Source organism: Lithobates pipiens, unplaced genomic scaffold (assembly GCF_037356315.1).
Source record: "Lithobates pipiens isolate NorthernLeopardFrog02 unplaced genomic scaffold, aLitPip1_a1.2 Scaffold_25, whole genome shotgun sequence".
Lineage (NCBI taxonomy): Eukaryota > Metazoa > Chordata > Amphibia > Anura > Ranidae > Lithobates > Lithobates pipiens.
Window position 1 is genome coordinate 11,866,101 of NW_027507787.1, and position 21,885 is coordinate 11,887,985.

A 21,885-nucleotide genomic window follows, 5' to 3' on the forward strand; every position below is an offset into this window, starting at 1 on the left:
TGTTTTTCCTTCGTTCTGTGGGTCCCCCACTAATCCTAAGAAGGTAGAGTTTAACCAACTGGATGTGAGAGCCTGTGTCTTACAGTATCTGGAGATGTCGAAAAGCATTAGAAAATCAACTGCATTATTTGTTTTACATGCGGGTTAAAAATGGGGGTCACAAGCTTCAAAGAATACAATTGCAAAGTGGATCAAACAAGCTATTGTAGAAGCCTACAAAAGGGATGAAAATGGAATGTCCTTTTTTTTTTTTTTTTTTCCCCCATGGCTCACTCTACACGGGCACTATCGACCTCCTTGGGCAGAGCGAGCTGGAGCGACACCAGAACAAATTTGTCGAGCAGCAACTTGGTCAAGCTACTCGACGTTTATGAAGCATTACAGATTGGACCTTATCTCAGCGCAAGACCAGGCGTTTGGGAGAAAGGTCCTTCAAGCGGTAGTCCCCCCAGCCCCCCCCCCCCCCTCTAATCTGGTAAGTTCTCGTTGATCCTCTCTAGTGCTGTCCTGGACAGACGACTAGAGAAAACGAGAGTTAGACTTACCGGTAACTCTGTTTCTAGGAGTCGTCCAGGACAGCATGGATTCCCTCCCTATATGCTGTTATAATGCTGGACAAGTGTTTTTGTCGTTACAGAAGCCGTTTCCGGGGAAGTTCTCGTTTACAAGACTGAAGGGGAAGGGACAGAGACCGCCCTTAAAAGATCTGGATTGTGTTTCCTGCCTCTGGAGGTGGAGCCTATCTCTCTAGTGCTGTCCTGGACGACTCCTAGAAACAGAGTTACCGGTAAGTCTAAGTCTCGTTTTCTAACACGGCCATTTAGAAGATGGCTTGTAGGCAGGTGCTTAACCTCTCTGCATAATGGTGCTGAAGCCTGCCATGGAGAGTAAAGTGAGCATGCATTCCTCTAAGGCCTCCATGGGTACCTCTGGGAGAACAGCTGTCTGGTACACTACTACCCTGGCTGACCTCTTCAGCTATTTTGGTGTGGGCAGTGCTAATGACACTGTCACCCTCTTGGTTGGTGCCCAACTTGGGGACAGAGTTCCTAGTGTGAGAGGGGACGTAGTGCTGTTTCATCTGGGAGCCCTTTACTGTCACCCCGCCAAAGTTGCTGTGTGGGATGGTTTTGGTGTTTTTTGTTTGTCTGCCTTCCAGCCATCTCTTGTACCAACAATGTCTGGGTGCCCTCTGCACTATTCTGTGTGGCCGTGTATACAGAGTGACTTTGTACTAGTCTTAATTTGGGTTACTATGTGGTTTCTGAACCACTTGGCCTCTGTCGTCTCTCCATGTACTGAGCATTAGATCAGCTCACAAGCCCGCTACATGAGGAGCCTGGGATTCACCCATTGTTTCCCAAACTTCATGAGGTGCCAGTCTCACTACTGTGGCCAGAAATTTAGGTATGGGCTGGAAAATGTAGGCTGTTGTACTGAGTAATACCGCAGACTTTTGTTTGGGTGCTCCAAGTATGCCTAGGAAAAAAAAGCTCAAAGACCATAGCATCCTCTTTAACAAAAATTACAATTTAAGTCTTACATCCTGAAAGCACATGCTCAGTTGCCAAAAAACAATGCATTTTACCAAATATTTAGGAGCAGTACAAACTTGGTTTAGCTTATCACTAGTAGTTGAGTACTACATTGATTTGAGCATATTTCTTCCAGGTGATCAGTGCACTCAATGTCTCGTCAGTCACTGGTACCAACTTTAAACCCAGCCGAAAATCCATATTTGTCGTCCATGGCTTTGTGGAGACCGGGAACAAGCCATGGCTGGTAGAGATGTGTCAGGTCAGTGTGGCTGAAGGCAAGAGGTCCTGGCCAACTGTTTATAAATTCATCTTTCATGAAGTCCTCTGTTTTGTAGACTCTCCTAGAGGTGTTGGATGTGAACTGTTTCTGTGTAGACTGGAGTGGAGGATCTTTTGCCCTCTACACACAAGCATCCAACAATATCCGTGTGGTTGGGGCTGAAATTGCCTATTTCTTGAGCTTTCTGCAGGTATGTACCATGTCAACAAATCAAACCTTTTTTATTTTTAATTTTTTTTTCTTCCTTCCCTTCTACTACTAAATTTTTATTTTTTATTTTTTTAAATGGGGTGGTGTTGAAGGCATTATTCTCACTTCAGAGCATGGCAGCTAAAATTTTTCATGTCATCCTCAGACAGTGCATGACTATCAAATGCATGAAGTTCACCTGATTGGGCACAGCCTGGGGGCACACGTTGCTGGTGAAGCCGGAAAGAGACAGAGGGGTATTGGAAGAATTTCTGGTAGGTGGAATGGAGTTCTGGCACTATAAAAATTTGTTCAGTTCATTGGAGCATCTGACAAAGTGACCAGCTGTTGTATCCGTCGTGAGTTTTGATTTTATTTAGGATTGTTTGCAGAGAATTGCTGTGCAAATACTGTGCCATAAAGTTACAACGTTGTCATTTTTGTTCCCTAGGGTCTCTGCTAAAAAAAAATTGGGGTGTCCTGAGTAATTTTCTAGAGAAATTATGATTTTTACATGCAAGAGCGAAGCGCCAGAATTGGTTTAGATGGGGAAGTGGTAAACATGGCTCTGACACAACCTACGAGAAATGGTCAAGCCCCCTGCAAGCAATATGACCTTTTAAAGTCTTGGCTTTCAATCACACATTGCTATCATGAGTGAATTAAAGTGACAATCCTTGTATAGCCCCTTAACCAAGAACTGGAGGCTTAGCATTCGTTAGTGAGACACATTATATATATATATATATATATATATATATATATATATATATATATATATATATAATGTGTACCTATGTGTAATTTTTTTTTTTTTTTGTTATGTACTATGAAATTTCTGCAGGTGTGCACTTAGAGGGAGGGAGGGAGTCCACTGGAAGCAAAATTATAAATGCTACAGCTGCTGACTTTTAATAAATTGATACTCTCCTGTCCTAGGGTCCAGCGATGTCAGCGGCCGCTTGATCTCTCGGCCGCCGCCGCCAATCTCGGTGAGGGAATCGGGAACTGAAGCACTGCGGCTTCAGTTCCCGGTTCCCTACTGCACATGCGCGAGTCACGCAACAAAATGGTCCACGCTGTCTCTGGGACCCATGTGTGCCAGAGCAGGACAGGAAGAGGCATAGACTCCCATGGGAGTCTATGCCCAGAAGTGGGTGCAAATACCTGTCTTAGCCCTTGTACACATGGTTGATATTCTAACGGAAAATGTGGACTGTGTTGTCGGATAATCTGACCGTGTGAGCTCCATCGGGCTGTTTATGTCAGAATATCCGACCGACAGTTTTAGAGCTGGGCTATAAAATTTTCCGACAACATGATCCGATTTGAGTTTGTCCGATCAGAATTCTCTACAAATGAAAGTGCCACGCATGCTCAGATCAAATTATGAGACCAAAGCTATTGGCTACTAGCCTGAACGTAGTCCTGCCGTAACGAACGTCATCGCGTTCTGAACAATCGGATTTTCCGTCAACTTTGTCCGACCGTGTGTATGCAACACCAGTTTCGGCAAAAATCCGATGGCTTTTGTTGTCTGAATGTCCGACCATGTGTACAAGGGAAGCTCCACTTTAGGGTGGAACTACGCTTTAAATTGGCTATACGCTGTTTGTAAACCAGCTGAAAGTTGCTTGGTGGAGGGTACTGTCAAGATTCCTGCCCAGCATGGTTTTTGATTGACGTTTGAGTTGCATGTTATAGGTTGAATGAAAAGGTGTGTAGGATCAACGTTTGTTAATCCACTAACTATTGAGGGAGTTCCAATGGAGTAGCCTTTTTGGTCTCGAGGGCAGTTATGCCTGCTTATATGGTAATATGGATATTCTTCCATAAAATATGACCAAATATGTAAAGTGCACAGGTAACAGGCTAATCACAGAAAGCGTGTCTCACGCCTCAGATTTACCCTGGAAAATAGATCTGTCAGGGCCGGATACCTGATTTTCTGGAGGTATGACCTTCTGGCGTCTCCAGCCTGTGATTGGACAATGGAAGAAAGCATCAGATTGAGCTAACCTGTCACTGTGCGCTCCTCCTACAGGCATGTGCTTGTGGACGCTGCAGCACAACTGATGGGCTCGTCTGCATTGCTTCTGTCAGTGCAGGGACTGCAAGAGGTTGCTGCAGACCGAAGGTGTTTACGTGGACCAGCTGCACATTAACATGATATACAGCAACTAGATGGTCATGGACTCTCAGGGCTGGAACCCTCAGTGAACAGGGCACACTGTAGACACCTGACCACATCCAGGTGGCTGGAAGGCAGACTGACAACAGGGCCTGGAGAGGATGCATCTCCAGGCCCTACTTTTGTCCCTCCTCCACTGGAGCCTGTCCTAGCCAAGCAACCTGTCCCCGATCTACCACTTATGCAAAATGCATTCCAACCCATGGGGGGGGGGCAGTGTTATTTCAGCACTGCCCACACCAGATATGGCCGCAGTGTCCAGTCTTCTGCTCCCCCTGATGAGGCCTTGAAGGGACCAGAGTTCTGCCTGACCTCCACCTTCCTCACTCGGCAGCTGCTGTACAGAGCTAGCCATGCTGTGAGTGCACGAGTACCTGGGTATTGGTGTCGAAGTCATTTTGGACAGGGTACAATCCCTATTAAATTTGTACGTGTGGCGATGCGACTTTGTACATCTTGTGGCATGTTCTGCACTGACAGAGATGGTCAGTGCAGAACATATTCAAGTGAGTAGTATTGGGGGCATTAGTGGTAGATTGATTAAAGCATCTAAACCTGAGGTAATTGTAGTAACAAGTCCTATTTGCAACCTCCAGAACACCCAATAGAGCAGGGGTAGGGAACCTTGGCTCTCCAACTGTTTTGAAACTACAAGTCCCATCATGCCTGTGATTGTTGGGGTCTGCAATGTCTCATGGGAATTTCAAAATGGCTGGAGAGCTGACGTTCCCTACCCCTGCAATAGAGAGTATGCACTTGGTCTAAATTACATGGCATTTTCACCAATGTCATGAGTCTGGCAGAGAAGATGGGAGAACTAGTTACTGTTGTACAAGGAGGATTTTGATTATTTAGAAATTTCAGAGACTTGGTTCAACAGCTTTCATAATTGGCTGGCAACCATTTAAGGGTATTCCTTATATTGCAGGGATAGAGGGTAAAAGGGGTGGCGTATGCCTGTATAACAAATTAAGTGAATGTGAGGGCAAGGGAGGAGGTGGCATCCTTATGGGGAGAGCTACAGGGGGTGGGTGTATGCTATGGATCTCCTATCACAATTTGGATTAGCAGCAGAGATGGGGGAGGGAAACGTGCATATAATGGGGAATTTAATTCTCCAGACATGGACTGGGAAGGAACCATGCATTCATATAAAGATTGCCATTTCCTTTTCATGGGTCAGATGGTAAATGCACCAACAAGAAACAAAGTGTTACTAGACCAACTGATTACCAACAATACAGACCTGATCATGGATGTGTAAATGTGGTACAATTTTAGGAAACAGCAATCATGGGTCAATTGGTTCACTATAGATCACACAAATGGATAGATCACTATAAAAATGCTGAATTTCAAGAGCCAACTTCCCTAAACTACAATCCTTGCTAAAAGATACTAAACGGGACAAAATCTTGAACAAAACACTGTAGGGGAAAAATGGATATGCTTTAAGAGTATATTAAATGAGGGCATTAGCTAGTGCATCCCAATGGAAAATTTAAAAGGGATAATAAGTCCTGGGTGGCTTAACTCAATGTAAAAATGCATCTAAAAGCAATGAAGGCCTTAAAAATGCAAGCCTGAGTGACTGGCATTCCAACTTTGCTCCCTTACATGTGTTCTGTTATCTGCAATTGGGGTGCCTAAGATGGAACACGAAAGGCACATAGGGGGGCCCTAAGACTCTATAGTATATAAATGGTAAGGAGGGGAGGTCAGATCATATGGGTCCCATAAATAATGATGAATGGAATGTAGTTACTAAGGATGGAGAGATTGTGAGGGTATAGACCATGTTCTCAGCCTTTACGAGGGGGGTGTTCAGTAACCAAAACTGAAATGTTTACCCTCATGACACATCACAGGAAGTACCGTCATGGCTAACAGAGGATTGAATTTAGAAATGGACTGAGAAATAACATTTTAAGTCACTGGGACCAGATGGCTTGCACCCAAGGGTTGATGGTTTTGTGCACTAATATCTACCCTATAAAGCATGGGTGCTCAACCTGTGCCCCTCCAGCTGTGTAACTGCAAGGCTGCCAGTTACAAGCATGACTCCAAAAGGCAGAGGCATGATGGGACTTGTAGTTCAGCAACAGCTGGAGGGCTACAGGTTGAGCACCATGCTATAAAGGGACTGTTAAATTTGAGGAGGGGGGGGGGATGTTTTTAAAGTCTCTCAGAGATATATATATATATATATAATTTTTTTTTTTTTTTTTTCCCCCACTTGACTATCTAGGTTTGGATGCAGCTGGGCCTTACTTTGAGAAAACCCCACCTGAAGTGAGACTGGACCCTACAGATGCGATTTTTGTTGATGCCATTCACACAGATGGGTCATTTGATGCATTTCATCTTGGTAATTTTATTTCTTATTTTTTTCCCTCTGCACTTTGAACATTCTCATTTTCCAGTCCATTATCTTTTTACCTACGGCAGAGCAGAAATGAAGGGTTGTGAGGCATATGCCCCTTTTTTTTTTTTTTTTTTTTTTTTTTTTTTTATGCATTGTAGTCCATATGAAAGGCAAAACTAAGGGATTTAAGGGTCACAATCTCCCTCCCAGGCTGTTTGAGTAATACTTTAACTACTGCACAATAACAAGTTAAACCATGCTGCTCACAGAAAAAAAATTTAACCCCAATTTTACTAATGGGCATGCTCAAGAGATGCTGCATTAAGTCACAACTTAAATTTGAACATCCTCTGGCTTGCCTTCATTACTGTAGTGAGGGGCATAACCATAATATTGGTCTGATTGTTTCTGACTTGCATTTGTTTTGTTTTTTAGGCTTTGGTATGAAGCAGACAGTTGGTAATGTTGACTTTTTCCCCAATGGTGGTATAAAGATGCCCAGCTGTGAGAAAATATATTTTAGACTTGAGGATATTGAAAGTGTGACTGAAGGTAGGTAACATCCATGGAGCCCCCTATTTCACTGAACAATTGGTGTTCCACAATCTTTTTATTTTTTTTTTTTTTTTTTTTTGTATCTTTATTTTTTTTTTAATTGCATAACTTGCTTTTCCAGACTTGTACGAGAAGATGTTCTGTAACCACCAAATGAGTTTTCAGTTCTTTACAAAGAGCATTCTGAGGCCTGATGGTTTCATTGGTTACTCTGCTTCATCATACAGCGCTTTTCAAAAGGTTGGTCTTCATGCAACTTCAACTGGGCCAAAAAGTTTGTTACAGTAACTGGAGGGCTATTTACACCAACAGACTTTAACCCTTCCATATAAAAATCTCTCCCTCTCCCGTTCCTGCTGAGATGGGATTTGCAACTTGCTTATGACCATGTGACATGACAAAGTCATGTCTGATGGCAGAAAGCAAAATGACTTCCTTCTCTTTAGTTTGGTTTTTACATTTTATAGTATCCATGTATTTTGGACACTTGCAAAGATGCACAAATTGCATGATCATCCATTAGTGGTTTGAGAGCAGGCTGCTGCATTGCAGACACATTAAGTAACCTGGCTTTTACTGCTTCCATTCTGGTTGAGTAGGTGTGTGTGGGGGTCCCCCCCCCCGTTCTGGTACCTTTTTAATAAGGTGAGGGATGAAAGGCATGCTGCCGTGACCTCAGTTGAACTTTCTTTTTCTTTCCTCCTAGGGATTTGGTTTCCCATGCACCAAAGTAAGTTGTGCCTTCATGGGATACAAGGCAGATGAATATGTATTTGGTCATGATCAAGACTCTACAGACAACAAGCTTTTTTTCTTGAACACTGGAGACCCTTCAAACTTCCTGCGTAAGTTCTTCAGGAAACTACTTTTATGGTTGGGGCAAAACAAATACCAGAATCCTTCAGACTTGTGTGTTTGGCATTCAGGCTGAGCTATGAATTGCAGATCTAGAGTCAAATAAATCCACTTATTTTCATTTTAAATATGTAGAAAGGTCCAGGCCTTCAGTCTAATGAGGCCCTCCAGGGCCAGAGATATATTTTTGTATATGGTGGGTGTAAAGTAGTTAAAGCTATTGGGTGCCAGACTCTTCTTGAATAAGTTTATTCCTCAACTTTTGGGGGAGGGTTAGGGCCAGGACACCCTTGGGTAGTTGCAAGTTCAATTGGCAGACTGACTTCAACAGGGGTACAGCCATGCAGGGAAAGGCATCCCACAAGACTCCACAGCTGAATGTACAGGCATGCTGCTGTCTCCTATGGTAACAGTTTTTAATAGTTCTTTCACTCCTTGTAGTTCAGCCCACTAAGCTCCCAGTCTCTCTAGCCTATTCACTGCCACTAAAACCCTTGAGCTCCTCCAATCTTCAATGGCATCTTCCTCAAATGTTACCCCTGTCTCTCTGCTGGGTCCCTAGCTTGGCACTCAAGATGCCTCTCAAGCTTCAACCCACTGGCTTGCTCGGTCCCTGGCTTGACGCACAAGGCTGCTCTGCAAGCGTCCCCTCTGCTGGCTAGCAGTCCCTGGGTTGATGCTTGCTGAATTTTCCCAATTCTTCACCGTTCCTGGTTGGTGAGAATTCTGCTTCTGTAATTCAGTTACTCACACTGGTCCCTGGTAATAAGGTGGTTGGTCCCTTAGTGGGGATAGCTTCCCCCTCTACCTCCGGCTGGCAGAACCATCACTTTTGGTTAGCCTGCAAGTGGCAATCCCAACCCTGCAGGGCTCTCACTTCTGGATAGGCCCTCAGACCTCTTGGCAACCAGATGTGCCTGGGACAGATCCAATCTCCAGCCTAGCAGTACAACACGCATCCACCCAGACAGCCATCCAGGTGGCACAGATCACCTGACTCCACCCAAATATATAGGTTCTCCCAGCAAGCCAGAGGATTTAAGAGAACCACCTGCCCATTGGCTGAGATGCCCCATATATCATAATCTGACCTTGCATTGCCCTTCGTGTGTGTGTGTGTGTGTGTGTGTGTGTGTGTACAAAATGTATTTAGTACCACCAGGTATCCAGCCACCTAGTAATAGAGGAAAATGCAACAAGGCCAAACTTGGGGCGCTATTAAATTGATCTCTAACAATTGGCCAAGAGGACTTATTCCTGGCAAGTAAACTTTGAGGAGCAACCTTGCCTAAACTCCAGGGTGCTACACATAAATTCCTCTTGGCTTCCTAATTACTATGAACTGGGGGGGAGGAGGGTGCACACAGCAGAGGCAAATTGCGCTTCCTGCCAACCCTTCTCCACCCCTGCTCAATTTAGCCTCTAGAATCCTAGTGAAAATTGTCAGATATAGGGAATTGTGTGACATACCACCCCAAATTGGTGGGGGTAATGCTTTCTGACTAGCAAGAAAAAGGGCTGCATCGGAGTCATTTCAGGGATATATATATAATTTTTTTTTTTTTTTTTTTTTTTTTTTTCTTGGCCTAGTCTAGAATGTCTCATTGCCCAGGGTGACTACTAGGCAGCCCTTCTACCCAAACACAGAAGACAAACCACTTAATGGCAGTTAGTTGTCTGCTTGGACACATTTCTCTAGGAAAACCTGGGACTTTGTCCAGCAATCTTTACTAAACTTGATACGGTTTCTTTTACTCCCACAATGCAACAAGGTCCATTTCAGGTTGGTGCTCAAAACCTTACTGGTGGAAAATGAGCTACCGAAGAAGGGCAAGGCCTTTTCTGTTCATTGACATGTTCTAAAGTTAAAATGGTCCGTGGACTAGACTTTTAGAAATTTAAAGCAATTACTGTATGGGTTATGTCATCAGCCACCTATCTTGGATCACAAGCAAAAGCATGTACCATATGTGAATTTAGAATCGCTTTGATTTAAAATAAAAAATAAAATAAAAAAAAAAGGTCGTTGTGACCAACAAACGTCTGGCACACAGGGCTGATGTGAAATCTGATTGGCCTGGACTCGAAGGGGTGAAGGTTTCCGGACTTGAGGTGCTTAATCTTAAGCGTCCCTTTGAAGGGTGGTGCAGCAAAGGGTTGCCATAATGCCAACAGTGATTTTCCTGCAACTGTGTTTTTCTTTATAGGCTGGAGGTATAACATCTCTATCTTAATCACTGGATTGGATCTCGTTTCTGGGTCTCTTTCAGTGTCGCTCTGTGGAAAAGCTGAATGTTCCAGTCTGTATACAATTTACAGGTATGTCGGTCTCGACTGTATTCTGGTCTGAGGCATGGTAAACTTGCAACTAAAACCACCTGGTTTTACATGATTTTTGTGTGCGCCTTGCTGTAAAAGCTACTTGTAAATTAGGGTGGTTGCCCTCTTGTTCACTGGATTTGGTGTGGGGATGCACTGGACACTTTCAGTTGCCATTGTGCTCTTGCTGGGTGTCTGCCCCTCCACCCTAAGGGGAATTGGGCTCCTTCTGGCCAAACCTGCCCTTTATCTTACTGCTTGGACTCTCAAATTCTTAGTTAGGATTGCAGTAAACGGAGAATCCCCAACGAAGTACTGCAGCTTCCATATATTTACACTACCTGCCGCTGATATTGTGTTTCCAACTCAATGGGATCGTGCTTCAAATCACTGCTGCAAAGCTGTGCTCGCAGCCCCTCGAGATGCTGCGCATCCATTGGGGAGGTGGGGGGGAGCGTCAGCTCTGCGACGGCTCACGGGTGTCAATATTGCTGCTAACGGCAGCGAGTGACACAATATCAGCAGCACCTAATGTAGGAATTTGTGCAACCAAAACCAGGGTCGGTCTTTTCAGGCTGATGAAATAAAATTTCCCAGCACTTTTTTTTTTTTTTTTTCTTTGTGGGTTCTATGTACCCGATTACTCCACAAAGGGAGTGGGCACCCTTAAAAAGGCCTTTCATATTCCAATTGGCTGCCTGTGAACACCAGCCATGGTTGTGGGGATTGGGCCCTCAGCCCCATCAACATGGGGACAAGGTGTTAACCAGTTTGCAATGTTTTGCCCAATCGGGGTGCAGAATGTGCAGCGCTGTTTGGCAAAAAAGGCAAATGCTTGGGCCAAACCTTTTGTCCATCCCTAGTGTTGACAAATATTATTCCTTTCTGTGAATTTTTAATTAATTTTAGTAGCTAAACTGAGTGTCTTCACTCGCACCAAGGACACCATACGATGTCAAAATTACTGTGCAGTACTAGAAAAGTGGAACCTGTCTATGTAATATGTATGTCTGGTGGGCCCCAAGTAAATAGGATTAAGCCCTGCCTGTTGACATAAGGTGTGTTGTGTTTCTTTGTGTGTACAGAAGGATTGGCAACTAACTATATGCTTGTTTGCAGTGGACTGCTTAATTCTGGTTTGACCTACTCCGCTTTTGTTGATGTGGAGTTGGATGTGAACCCTGTCCAGATGGTGGAATTTGTCTGGCATAAAATCTTCTCCGTCCTGCATCCTAAACTAGGTGCCTCAGCTGTCACACTGCAATATGGACCAAGTGGAGAGATGTATGTATAAACATTGATTCTTTGCACAGATTTTAAACCTAAGACTTGAGTACAACCTATTAATTTTGCAAGTGCCACAAATGAGATACAATTTTAGGTGTAATTAAGGCTTAAATAATGTAAAAGAATGTACTAAAAAATTATAACTGCCTGCCCAAATAGTACACCGCTCTGCGCTCTTGGAAACAAATATGCAAATATGAAATGCGGTATTTATGTGTTACTCCACTTGCGTGAAATACCCACTTTAAAGCTGCTGCTTTTTTTTAAAACACAGAAATATCAACATACATAAAAAAAAATTGCAACTTAAAAAAAGTCCACTTTTTCATATATAGCAGCGCATGCACACTTTTTTTTTTTTTTTAAAGTGAGTTAATTAAAATTCTAATTAGTGTCCAGAAAAGAAGGTGCTTGTTCTATCCGTTCTTTATTGTGATTAAGATGTAGCTTCCACCATGTAGTTCACCACTTGTGGGACACAAACAATCCCCTTTGGGGATGCACTCACCGAACAACCGAGATCAAAAAGCCTTTAAACTGCCATTTCCACAATCCTTCCTTGGCCACTAGATGTCTCCCTTATTGGAATTCGGTTTTCTCATATAAAAGAGCAAAAATGTCCAAACATAGCGTGATATTGTTTAACACTATTTATTATATAAGAAAACCCAACATATAAATGCGTACCAAATAAAAAGATGTTCAAGCATTGAAAAAGTACTGTGCCTTATCTCACTGGTTCAGTTGCGCTCGAGGAGAAACAAACGTTTTTGCTGTGTACCGCAGAAGCTTCACTTCCGCCTTTCCTCAGCTCGCTGGAACGCAGGGATTGAGATTCAAGCTCAAACACAATAAAGACGATTTTTGGGGAGTAGAACAATTAAAACCACACTGGAGAGGCATGAATTTAGTACGGGAATTGTCAAAACGAGAAACTCATTGGATATATTCTGCTGATGTCCTCAGCCCTAAAGGCTTAAACATAGAACTTGACATAAACTGCTTTATAAGCGATACTTAAGGTCACACATAGAGCTTGCCACTTATTTGAATTTTACAGAGGATTGCTTCATGTGAGTGGCACTCTAGGCGATTAGGCTTATTTTAATTTGAATTATGTTTATTGGTATTATGGTTCCTTTAAATACTTTTTAAAATAAATTTTTTTTTGAAAAATCTTTTGAGAAGGGTTTTATTTTTAATTTTGAGGAATTTTAAGAGTTTTTTTTAAGAAATTTTTTTTAACTTTTTTATTTTGAATAGTAGGAAAACACAGTCCTATTTAATTCATTTGTAGTCCCATATGTAACAATTACTCTATTTTAACTCGTATGAGTAGTCCATTTTTTATATTTCGTAGTCTATAGTTCTCAATTTTTAAATAATCATTTGGTTATTTTTACTGTGTATAACATGCACGATCGGATCGGCCGATCACGTTTTATTCATGGCTAAGTGTGATCGTTACATGGTCATGGTGGATCGTCCTTGAATACATTTTATATAGTATTTTAATTGTAAAATGATCATTTAGTAATTTTAACTATGTATAATATGAACGATCGTATCGGCCGATCAGGTTCAACTTTATGTACTCATAGTTATATGCGATCGTTTCATAATTGTGGTGGTTTTCTTTATAATGAATACCTCATAAACTGGTTTACAGTTAAGTAATTATCAGTATTAATATTTTGAATATTGCGTATACTGTTTATAAAGATCTCTGCATTTGGGGTTGGTCTGTATAGATCACAGCTGCTCTAAATATGTATTTTGTGGGCAGAATTAGTGATTGGTGCAGCGCCCCGTACATCATGCAGTGATGGATAGTGATTGGTCTGTGACGTAGATAAAAGAACACTTCCGGTATTGCATGTTACGCCCTCAGATGAAGTCGGATATTATGAAACGCGTTAGAGCGTAACCATACCGGAAGTGACGAGTGCGCCTCAATCCCTGCGTTCCAGCAAGCTGAGGAAAGGCGGAAGTGAAGCTTCTGCGGTACACAGCAAAAACGTTCGTTTCTCCTCGAGCGCAACTGAACCAGTGAGATAAGGCACAGTACTTTTTCAATGCTTGAACATCTTTTTATTTGGTACGCATTTATATGTTGGGTTTTCTTATATAATAGTGTTAAACAATATCACGCTATGTTTGGACATTTTTGCTCTTTTATATGAGAAAACCGAATTCCAATAAGGGAGACATCTAGTGGCCAAGGAAGGATTGTGGAAATGGCAGTTTAAAGGCTTTTTGATCTTGGTTGTTCGGTGAGTGCATCCCCAAAGGGGATCGTTTGTGTCCCACAAGTGGTGAACTACATGGTGGAAGCTACATCTTAATCACAATAAAGAACGGATAGAACAAGCACCTTCTTTTCTGGACACTGATTAGAATTTTAATTAACACACTTTTTTTAAAAAGTGAATGTGCTGCTATATATGAAAATTGACTTTTTTTTTTTTTTTTTTTTTTTAAGTTGCAATTTTTTATGTATGTTATTTCTAAGGTTTAAATAAGCCAATGGGTCTACTAAATGTTACTTTTGAGTTGCCTGATGTGTCAGTACCATGTGTTTAACCTCTTTGCGCCTGCGCTATAGCCAAAAGATGGCTACAGCGTGGACGCTATCTGCCTGGAGGCCGTCCCTGGGCGTCCTGTTTACTTCCCCTCTGCGCGCCACCGTGGGCGTGCATCGGGTAAGTTCTGTGCTGGCCGTGTCCCCCAGACACAGCCAATCAAAGATTGCTGTAAACAGCCAATCACAGCTGCCGTTTACAGCGTGATCAGCGTGCCCAGTGAGTGTTTATCTCATATGTAAACATATGAGATCTCTCATTGCCGGCTTTCCCTCCTCACACACAGCGTGTGAGGGAGAGATGAACCGCTGTGAGATCCAGAGCGCTTAGTGTAAAATTAATTTTGGAAAAGTGCCCATCTGCTAGTAGCATCTGTCATTGTCCTGGTGCTCCAGGGCCTTCAAAAGTATAATAGGTTCAACAAGTTAGATGTGTAATTTATGCTCCTAGAACACGTGACAGCGCTCCCTGCATGTTGGGCCTCTCTGTGGTCAGGCTGTGAATAAGTCCCACACATGTGGTATCGTAATACTCAGGAGTAGCAGAATTTATTTTGGGGCTTTATTTGTGGTATACACATGCCACGTGAGAAATAACCTATGACAATTTTGTGGAAAAAATTAAAATAAACTTCTTTTGCAAAGAATTGTGGGGAAAAAATCAAAAAGCTCACATGCCTCTTACTAAATACCTTGGAATGTCTACTTTCAAAAGGGTCATTTGGGGGTCATTTTTACTTTCCTGGCTTGTTCGGGTCACAAATGAGATGGGCCACCGGTACATCAGATGTGATCAATTTTGTATGATTTGCACCACAGCTTGCAGACTCTCTATCTTTCACAAAGACCAAATATCCACTAATTTGGGTTCTTTTTACCAAAGATATGTAGCAGTATAAATTGTGGCCAAAATTTATGAAGAAAAGTTAATAATTTGAAAAATGTTATCACAGAAACAAATGCGTGGGGTGTTTTTTTTTTTTTTTTTTTTTCTTCATTTATATCGCAAAGAATAAAAACCCAGAGGTGGTCAAATACCACCAAAAAGCTTTATTTGGGGGGGGAAGGACAAAAATGTCACTTGGGTATAGTGTTGCATGAGTAATTGTCATTCAAAGTGTGAGAGCACCGAAAGCTGAAAATTGGTCTGGGCAGGAGGGGTGGTTAAAAGGATAATGTTCTTTGCATTCAGTGAAAAGACTAGTGATCCTGCCCATCCCCTTGCTTTCCTATTCCAAACTGACCACATCAGGGCATGGAAGCACATCATCCCAGTGTGGTTAATTTTCTGGCTGTGCTGGGTAAAAAGCTGACTAGTTCTCTAATGGCAAAGAGCCTGGCTGGCACAACCATGCACTGCAGTTTATAAACCACTTAGTTCTCAAAGCCTCTTGGAACTGAGGCCATGTGGTCACTAAGCTTTTTATTTAATAAATCAAGGGTCGACAAACTTTGAGTAGTACATGCCAAAAAAAACAGGTTTCCATTACATCAGAGGGGGACAGGGTCATCCATACGTCACTGGGGAAGCCTGGCTTTCCCCTTGTGTCAGAGGCGGTGGGGTCAGGTGACGTGGCCCCGCCCTCAGTTAAGTGTCAGGCTGCCGGGATTCCCTCAGTATCTCCGGTGGAGACAGAGGATGGCTGCGCTGGAGGGAGATCACCCATCGCTGGACCTCGGAGAGATGATCATCCATCGCTGGAAAGCAAGAGTTGCCACCGCTGGAATCTTATTTTTAGTAAAGGACTTTTGCAACTGTTTGTTTTTTACACTTTCTTTGAAATGGTAAGGGGGTACAGAAGTACCCCCCTACCATTTCACAAACTGGGTGGAGCACCCCCCCCCATGACCGATGACTGTTCTCTGTATTACGGGGAGCTGTCAATTCATTATAGCCAAGTCAATAGTCAATTCATTTCTCCCATAGCCTTTTACAGGGTGTTCTGCAGCTTTTCTAATTTGCCGCAAAAAATCCAAATTGCCTGTTCACCGAACAATGTTTGAGTCGAACATGAGTTGACCTCGACCTTGACGCTCATCCCCCATTTGTAATCCTTGTCTTTCTAAGAACCCTGAAATGTGGTGACTTCACATCAGTAAACCTTTCTTATTCCTCTTTACTTCAGTGAGCTGCACGGCAGTTTTTGCTGTGTTGGGTATATTTTTCCTTTTGTCCCAATTCATTAATTTTTTTTTATTTTTTTTTTCCCCAGTTACAAGTTCTGTGGAGGAGACATGACTGAAGAAAATGCAAAACAAACGTTGAAAGAATGTTTCACTTTTTTGTAATTCTAGAACTTGCTAATAAACGGAGGAATTTAAAATGGTGTGTGAACTTGCTGAAGTCTTCAAAACTGTTGACCTGTTCTATAGTTTGCCACCCACTCAACACTATAATGGGTTAGATGTGTGCAACTAGTTTTGTATGAATTTCCATACATTCAGGAGGATCTGAGGTGTTTTTTTTTTTTTTTTTTTTTTTTTTTTGTTCACAAATTTCAGATCCAAATTCCATTACAACAGAAACATGACTGGTGAACAAAATGGCAATCAGGTTTTCTGTTGCTGCTGAGTGAGGGTTGGGGAGAATTACTTTTTTTTTTTTTATTTTTTTTTTTTTGTGGGAGACTGTTACTGGTGGTCAATGGGAGATTCAGAATCGGACAAATTACGAATTTTTGTTAATTACAATTATTCATTATGATGACATCCAGGAAGTCGGCACAGAGATGATGGGAGACCCTCATGATTCATCAGAATCAACATTCGGAATTGTTACAAAATTAACAAATTCGTATTTTTGTAAGAATCCAAATTGAATTTCAGACACTAAATACAAAACAAATTGACAGTGCACATGTCTATATAATGGGTATAGTAAAACTGTTCCAAGGTATATAAAACTGATTCTTCAAGGTTGCTTTGAATCCATCCTTCTACTTCACTACTCCTTCCAGTTTCTTCTATGGGATGGATGCCTTATTAGCAGACCAAAAGGTAGTTGTGATGGTGCTAAACTTTACCTGTTGGATATGTAAATACACCTAGATTTGGCAAAGTCCTCTAGAACATGTCTTTAACCAAGCTTTTTCAATGTAAGATTTCAAACCAAGGAGTGCCATCCTCTTGTGGCAATCTGCTCTGGCAGGAATTACACTATTTGCATTTCTGCATAGGCTTTGGGTGCTGAGGGTGGAAAAGGAAGCCCTGGATTGTCATTTTCCCAAAAGTAGTTCTTTGTACTACTTTGGGGCAACTTGAGGAACATGCACAGATGTCTGACTTTGCTCCTGAAGTAGGACTCTCATACGCTTTGCAAACGTGTAAGTCCAGCTGAACTCGCACAATTTTAAGCCCGCATCAGTGTCAACCTAGGCTTAAAGTTTATTATAAACGGTGAAGAATAAAACTTGTTCTAGCTGTGAGATGCCATGTGCATACCCTTAAGGAAGGGTACTATGTCACAAGTGGTATGCAGACTAGTCACTATGTCCTTGACCAATGTAGCTCAGATGTCCCCAACTTTCCTTTTACCTGCTTGACCATGGGTACTCCACCCATTCTCATTACCAAAATTGAGACCAGACATGAAATGGAGTACAGATGGCCATAGCATTTTATTAACCAAAACACTTATTCAAATAACATTATTTTGGTTTCAGATGTTGATGTAAAACAGTCCTTGGGCCTGTTTGCAACCCCATCCTTCCAAAACATGCTACACTGCAGGACCTTTACCATAAAGCCTCAAGCTCAGACCCCCCCCCCCCCCCCCCCCCCACCATTTCCTCTATTTCAGCTAAACCATGTGTAGCACTAACCCCCGAAGGAGCTGCTGGTTTTATTTGGGCTTAAATGATACCTCCTTGTCTGCTTCGCTGTCTAGGGATTCCTGTGGTAGTTGGGCACAAAGAATGTGGAAACAATCATCATCTTTTGGGTTATTTAGAAGCCTTTCAATATGGGGTAGAGGGTTGGGATTGAGTTCAGGTACTTATATTGCAAAAATGGAAGTCTTATAGGAAAATACAGAGAATAACAACCGTTTCACAACCCCCGGATAGACCTCCTCTCACTAGGCCTATCAGGTGCTTGACAAAGTCTCTGCCACAGACTTGTGATGTACACTTGAGTGTTACTGAGGGACGTAGATACACTTTAAAGAGCTATCAAATGGTACCAGATTCTCTCAGCTGATCTGGCGATACCGTGATGAGTGTTGATCTAGGTTGCGTCCTTCAACTAAGCCTCCAGGCTCCTTCAGAGAAGCCAGCCTTGTGTACGGCCTTCTCCTAAAGAGTCCTCCCCATCAGTTGCTGGGCCTCTCCCTTCAGATGAGATGGCACCAGACCACCCTTGGATCAATAGGCCCCTGAATTCCACTTGGGCCTGTCCCTGCAGTTGTGTTGCCTCCGGCCCGAGGCTTGGGATGGATGGTTCCGCACCCCAGGCCAGGAGCGCCATGGGGCTGGGTCAGGAGGACCACCAGAAACTAACATACAGAAAATAAGAGGAACCATGTGGCGTTGGTACCTTTTTTAAACACACCCCACTTTTGCAGCTGTATTTCAACCTGATGGTAATTGTTTTTTACTATTAAAAATAAAAAAAGGCCTTTGCCCTACTACTTATAGGTGTAAAAACACAAATGGGGCAAAAATGGTGATGAAAATCATACAAGAAAAATTATATGTGGGTAAATAAGTGATACAATGAATAAAATTTAAATGCACCAAACAAGTGTTATCAACACTAAATAAATGTGCACGTGCAAATTGCAATTAAAGTGCTAATAGCTGCAGCTGGCCCTAGTAGTAGTCACATAAGAAATAAAATCCATAATGATCCTGCGCAGATACAATGTGTAATAATAAATATTTAAAGTGCTGTGTGCTAAAAATTAATATTTAGAGAGCAGGCACAAAATTTAGTCCATATAATAAATCTTTAAATGTTGTTCAGCGGCACCAGAGGTATTCAGATTCAACTCAGAGAAACAGCAAGTGAAAAGTATTCATAAAGCACGGAAAGATATGGGCTCCCAGAACTCTCACGTCCACTCCTTGATAAAATAGCACATCAAGTAAAGTAAATAGCCTCCGTTCTCTCTTTTACCACCATGGGGTCTTCAACTGTAAATAACTAGAAAATTATGGACATCCACACTGGACCACCAGGGGGCCATTCATCCCTTTATTAACCTCCATACATGCTGGTATCTATCTGCATGCACCTGATAGGGCTTTAGCAGGGAAGGAAGAGGAGCTTAGCTAGTGCTGGCCACTGCGGAGGCTTGTGATATGCTAATTCCTCTGCTACAGCCTGCTGGGGGGCGGGGCATATCACAAGCCTCCGTAGTGGCCAGCACTAGCTAAGCTCCTCTTCCTTCCCTGCTGAAGTGGAGCCCTATCAGGTGCATGCAGATCGATACCAGCATGTATGGAGGTTAATACAGGGATGAATGGCCCCCTGGTGACCCAGTGTGGATGTCCATGATTTTCTAGTTATTTACAGTTGAAGACCCCATGGTGGTGAAAGAGAGAATGGAGGCTATTTACTTTACTTGATGTGCTATTTTATCAAGGAGTGGACGTGGGAGTTCTGAAAGCCCATATCTTTCCGTGCTATATGAATACTTTTCACTTGCTGTTTGTCTGAGTTGAATCTATCCGAATACCTCTGGTGCCGCTGAAAAACATTTAAAGACTTATTATATGGACAAAATGTTGTGCCTGCTCTCTAAATATTTATTATTTATTTATTTTTAGCACGCAGCTCTTTAAATATTTATTGCACGTTGTATCTGCGCAGGATTGTTATGGATTTTATTTAATTGTTTTTTTACTGCATTCGTTAGATGGCAGCAAAACTGGCCAGAACACTTAAGGCTGAATACAGCCTGAGTTCCCCTAAGCCTGAGGAAGGAGCGCACCTGTTTGTTTACACGCAGTGCGCATGCACCAAAAAGTCGTTGCTATTTGCAGTGACGTCACCACGCTCGACACCCGCATTTCACTGTGGACCTGAGCCAAGCCTCGATCTCAGTGTACGCCGTCAGACAGGGAAGTTCTGCGGATCGGGACCCTCCATCTGATGGGAAAAACATCTACAGGCTCTCCAATGCGTGCTGACACTGTTGGGGACTTTTGTGCTGGAAATTCTCTATACTATATGTAAGTGGATGTATGCACCTGTGTGTTTCAAATAAATGCAACTGTTTTTAATCTGGCGGCGCCTTTCTTGTCTCTCTCTTTGCATGTAACTTGGAGTCTGCTTTCAACTCCCTTCTGAAGGCTTGCCCTGGAATATGGACTTGTTGCTAAGAAAACACACAGGTTTTTTTTCTCCTACTTGCTTTTCAATCATTATTATTTCATCTCAAAATCAGAACTGCATCTCTCTGAATGGACAATAAAATCCTAAACTCTATTAATCGAGTAACAGCGCCACTTTCCCATTTGTTTTTTCTTTGTATACTTTATGAAGCAATTGTTGGCAGCAGTTTCAGTTTTTTTTGTGTTTTGCTGTTTCTTTTTTATTAAGTCCATACCACATAGTGGGCGTGTACACATTTGAGGTTTATGTATTTCATAGGCCACTCTGTGGTGCCATTGCATGGTTGCAGAAACTAAAATAATCTGTAGCATATGTACTCCTATTCATATATTGGATTTGTGTATGCACATATTTTCTCTAAGTGATATATGTGCATCAAAAAAACTTTTTTATTTTTTAAATATAGTTGTTAAAATAAAAACAAATAAAAATGGATTTTATAGTAGATATAGAGTCCTCCAAATGCAACATACTCAATGAACTCTATAATATGTTACCCCTTACTTTATTTAGTGCCAATTAGTCACTTAATAAAAAAGTTAGATATACGTTGTGCGGCAAATTAAAAAAAACTTGAATGGCTAATACATTCTATGAGCCTACAATGGTGGGATAAATATTTTTGGGATAAATATCTGCAGAATAGAATCTCACCTAGGGGCCTGAGAATAGTAAAAAAACTGTTCTTTTCTGGGGCCAGAAGAAGCCAAAGAATGGTCCAGTATTTCCGAGTTTGCCACTACTAAATTGATTGATATTTTAATCAAACATAGAGGTATAAAATATAAACAATTAATTAATCAGGTCAAAACTCTATAATACAATAATGGGTTTACATCATCTCTGCCCAGCACTGAAGTTGTCACCTCCTTGAGTTTTACGCATGGTAGTGAGAGTAGTTCTTCTATAATTTATACCAATAATTCCTTCAGTTTTGGTTCCCAATTACCACCTGATGTTAGCTCTAGTCTTCTTTTGAATGACCCTACTTTTTTTTAGTAATGAACTCCTCTCCAGTGGCTGCGCAAAAAAGAAAGCACGGTGCAGAGGGGGAAGAAATAGACAGAAACGAGTCTCCACAAGCTTCGCAAACTATAAAAATCTTTAATCTCTCCAAACATGTTCTTTCTTCTGCTGAGATTACATTGCTGAGTAAGGGTCTAAATTTTGCACCAGCCTCTAAATGTATTATTCCTTCCTTATGTATTATTTAAAGATCTGAATAAATACATAAGGAAGCTGTTGATCAGTTACTTCAGAAGCTAACATTAAAAAGGTATTTCAAAATTAAAAAAACTAAGCACATAGAACCAGATAGTGTCCCTTCTACTAATGTAGAGTCTGTAGTCCAGACAGAACAGGATAGAGTTCAGTTTTGATACAGACAGT

At 41.9% G+C, this 21,885-nt stretch overlaps 1 long non-coding RNA gene across 1 annotated transcript; it reads left to right on the top strand.

Moving 5' to 3' along the window:
* The first annotated feature begins 10,213 nt into the window (after nucleotides 1–10,213).
* Nucleotides 10,214–20,388, top strand: LOC143929856 (uncharacterized). Its single transcript, XR_013262607.1, has 3 exons — nucleotides 10,214–10,292; nucleotides 11,412–11,576; nucleotides 20,018–20,388. It is a non-coding gene; the product is annotated as an uncharacterized LOC143929856 (long non-coding RNA).
* The last annotated feature ends 1,497 nt before the right edge of the window (nucleotides 20,389–21,885 follow it).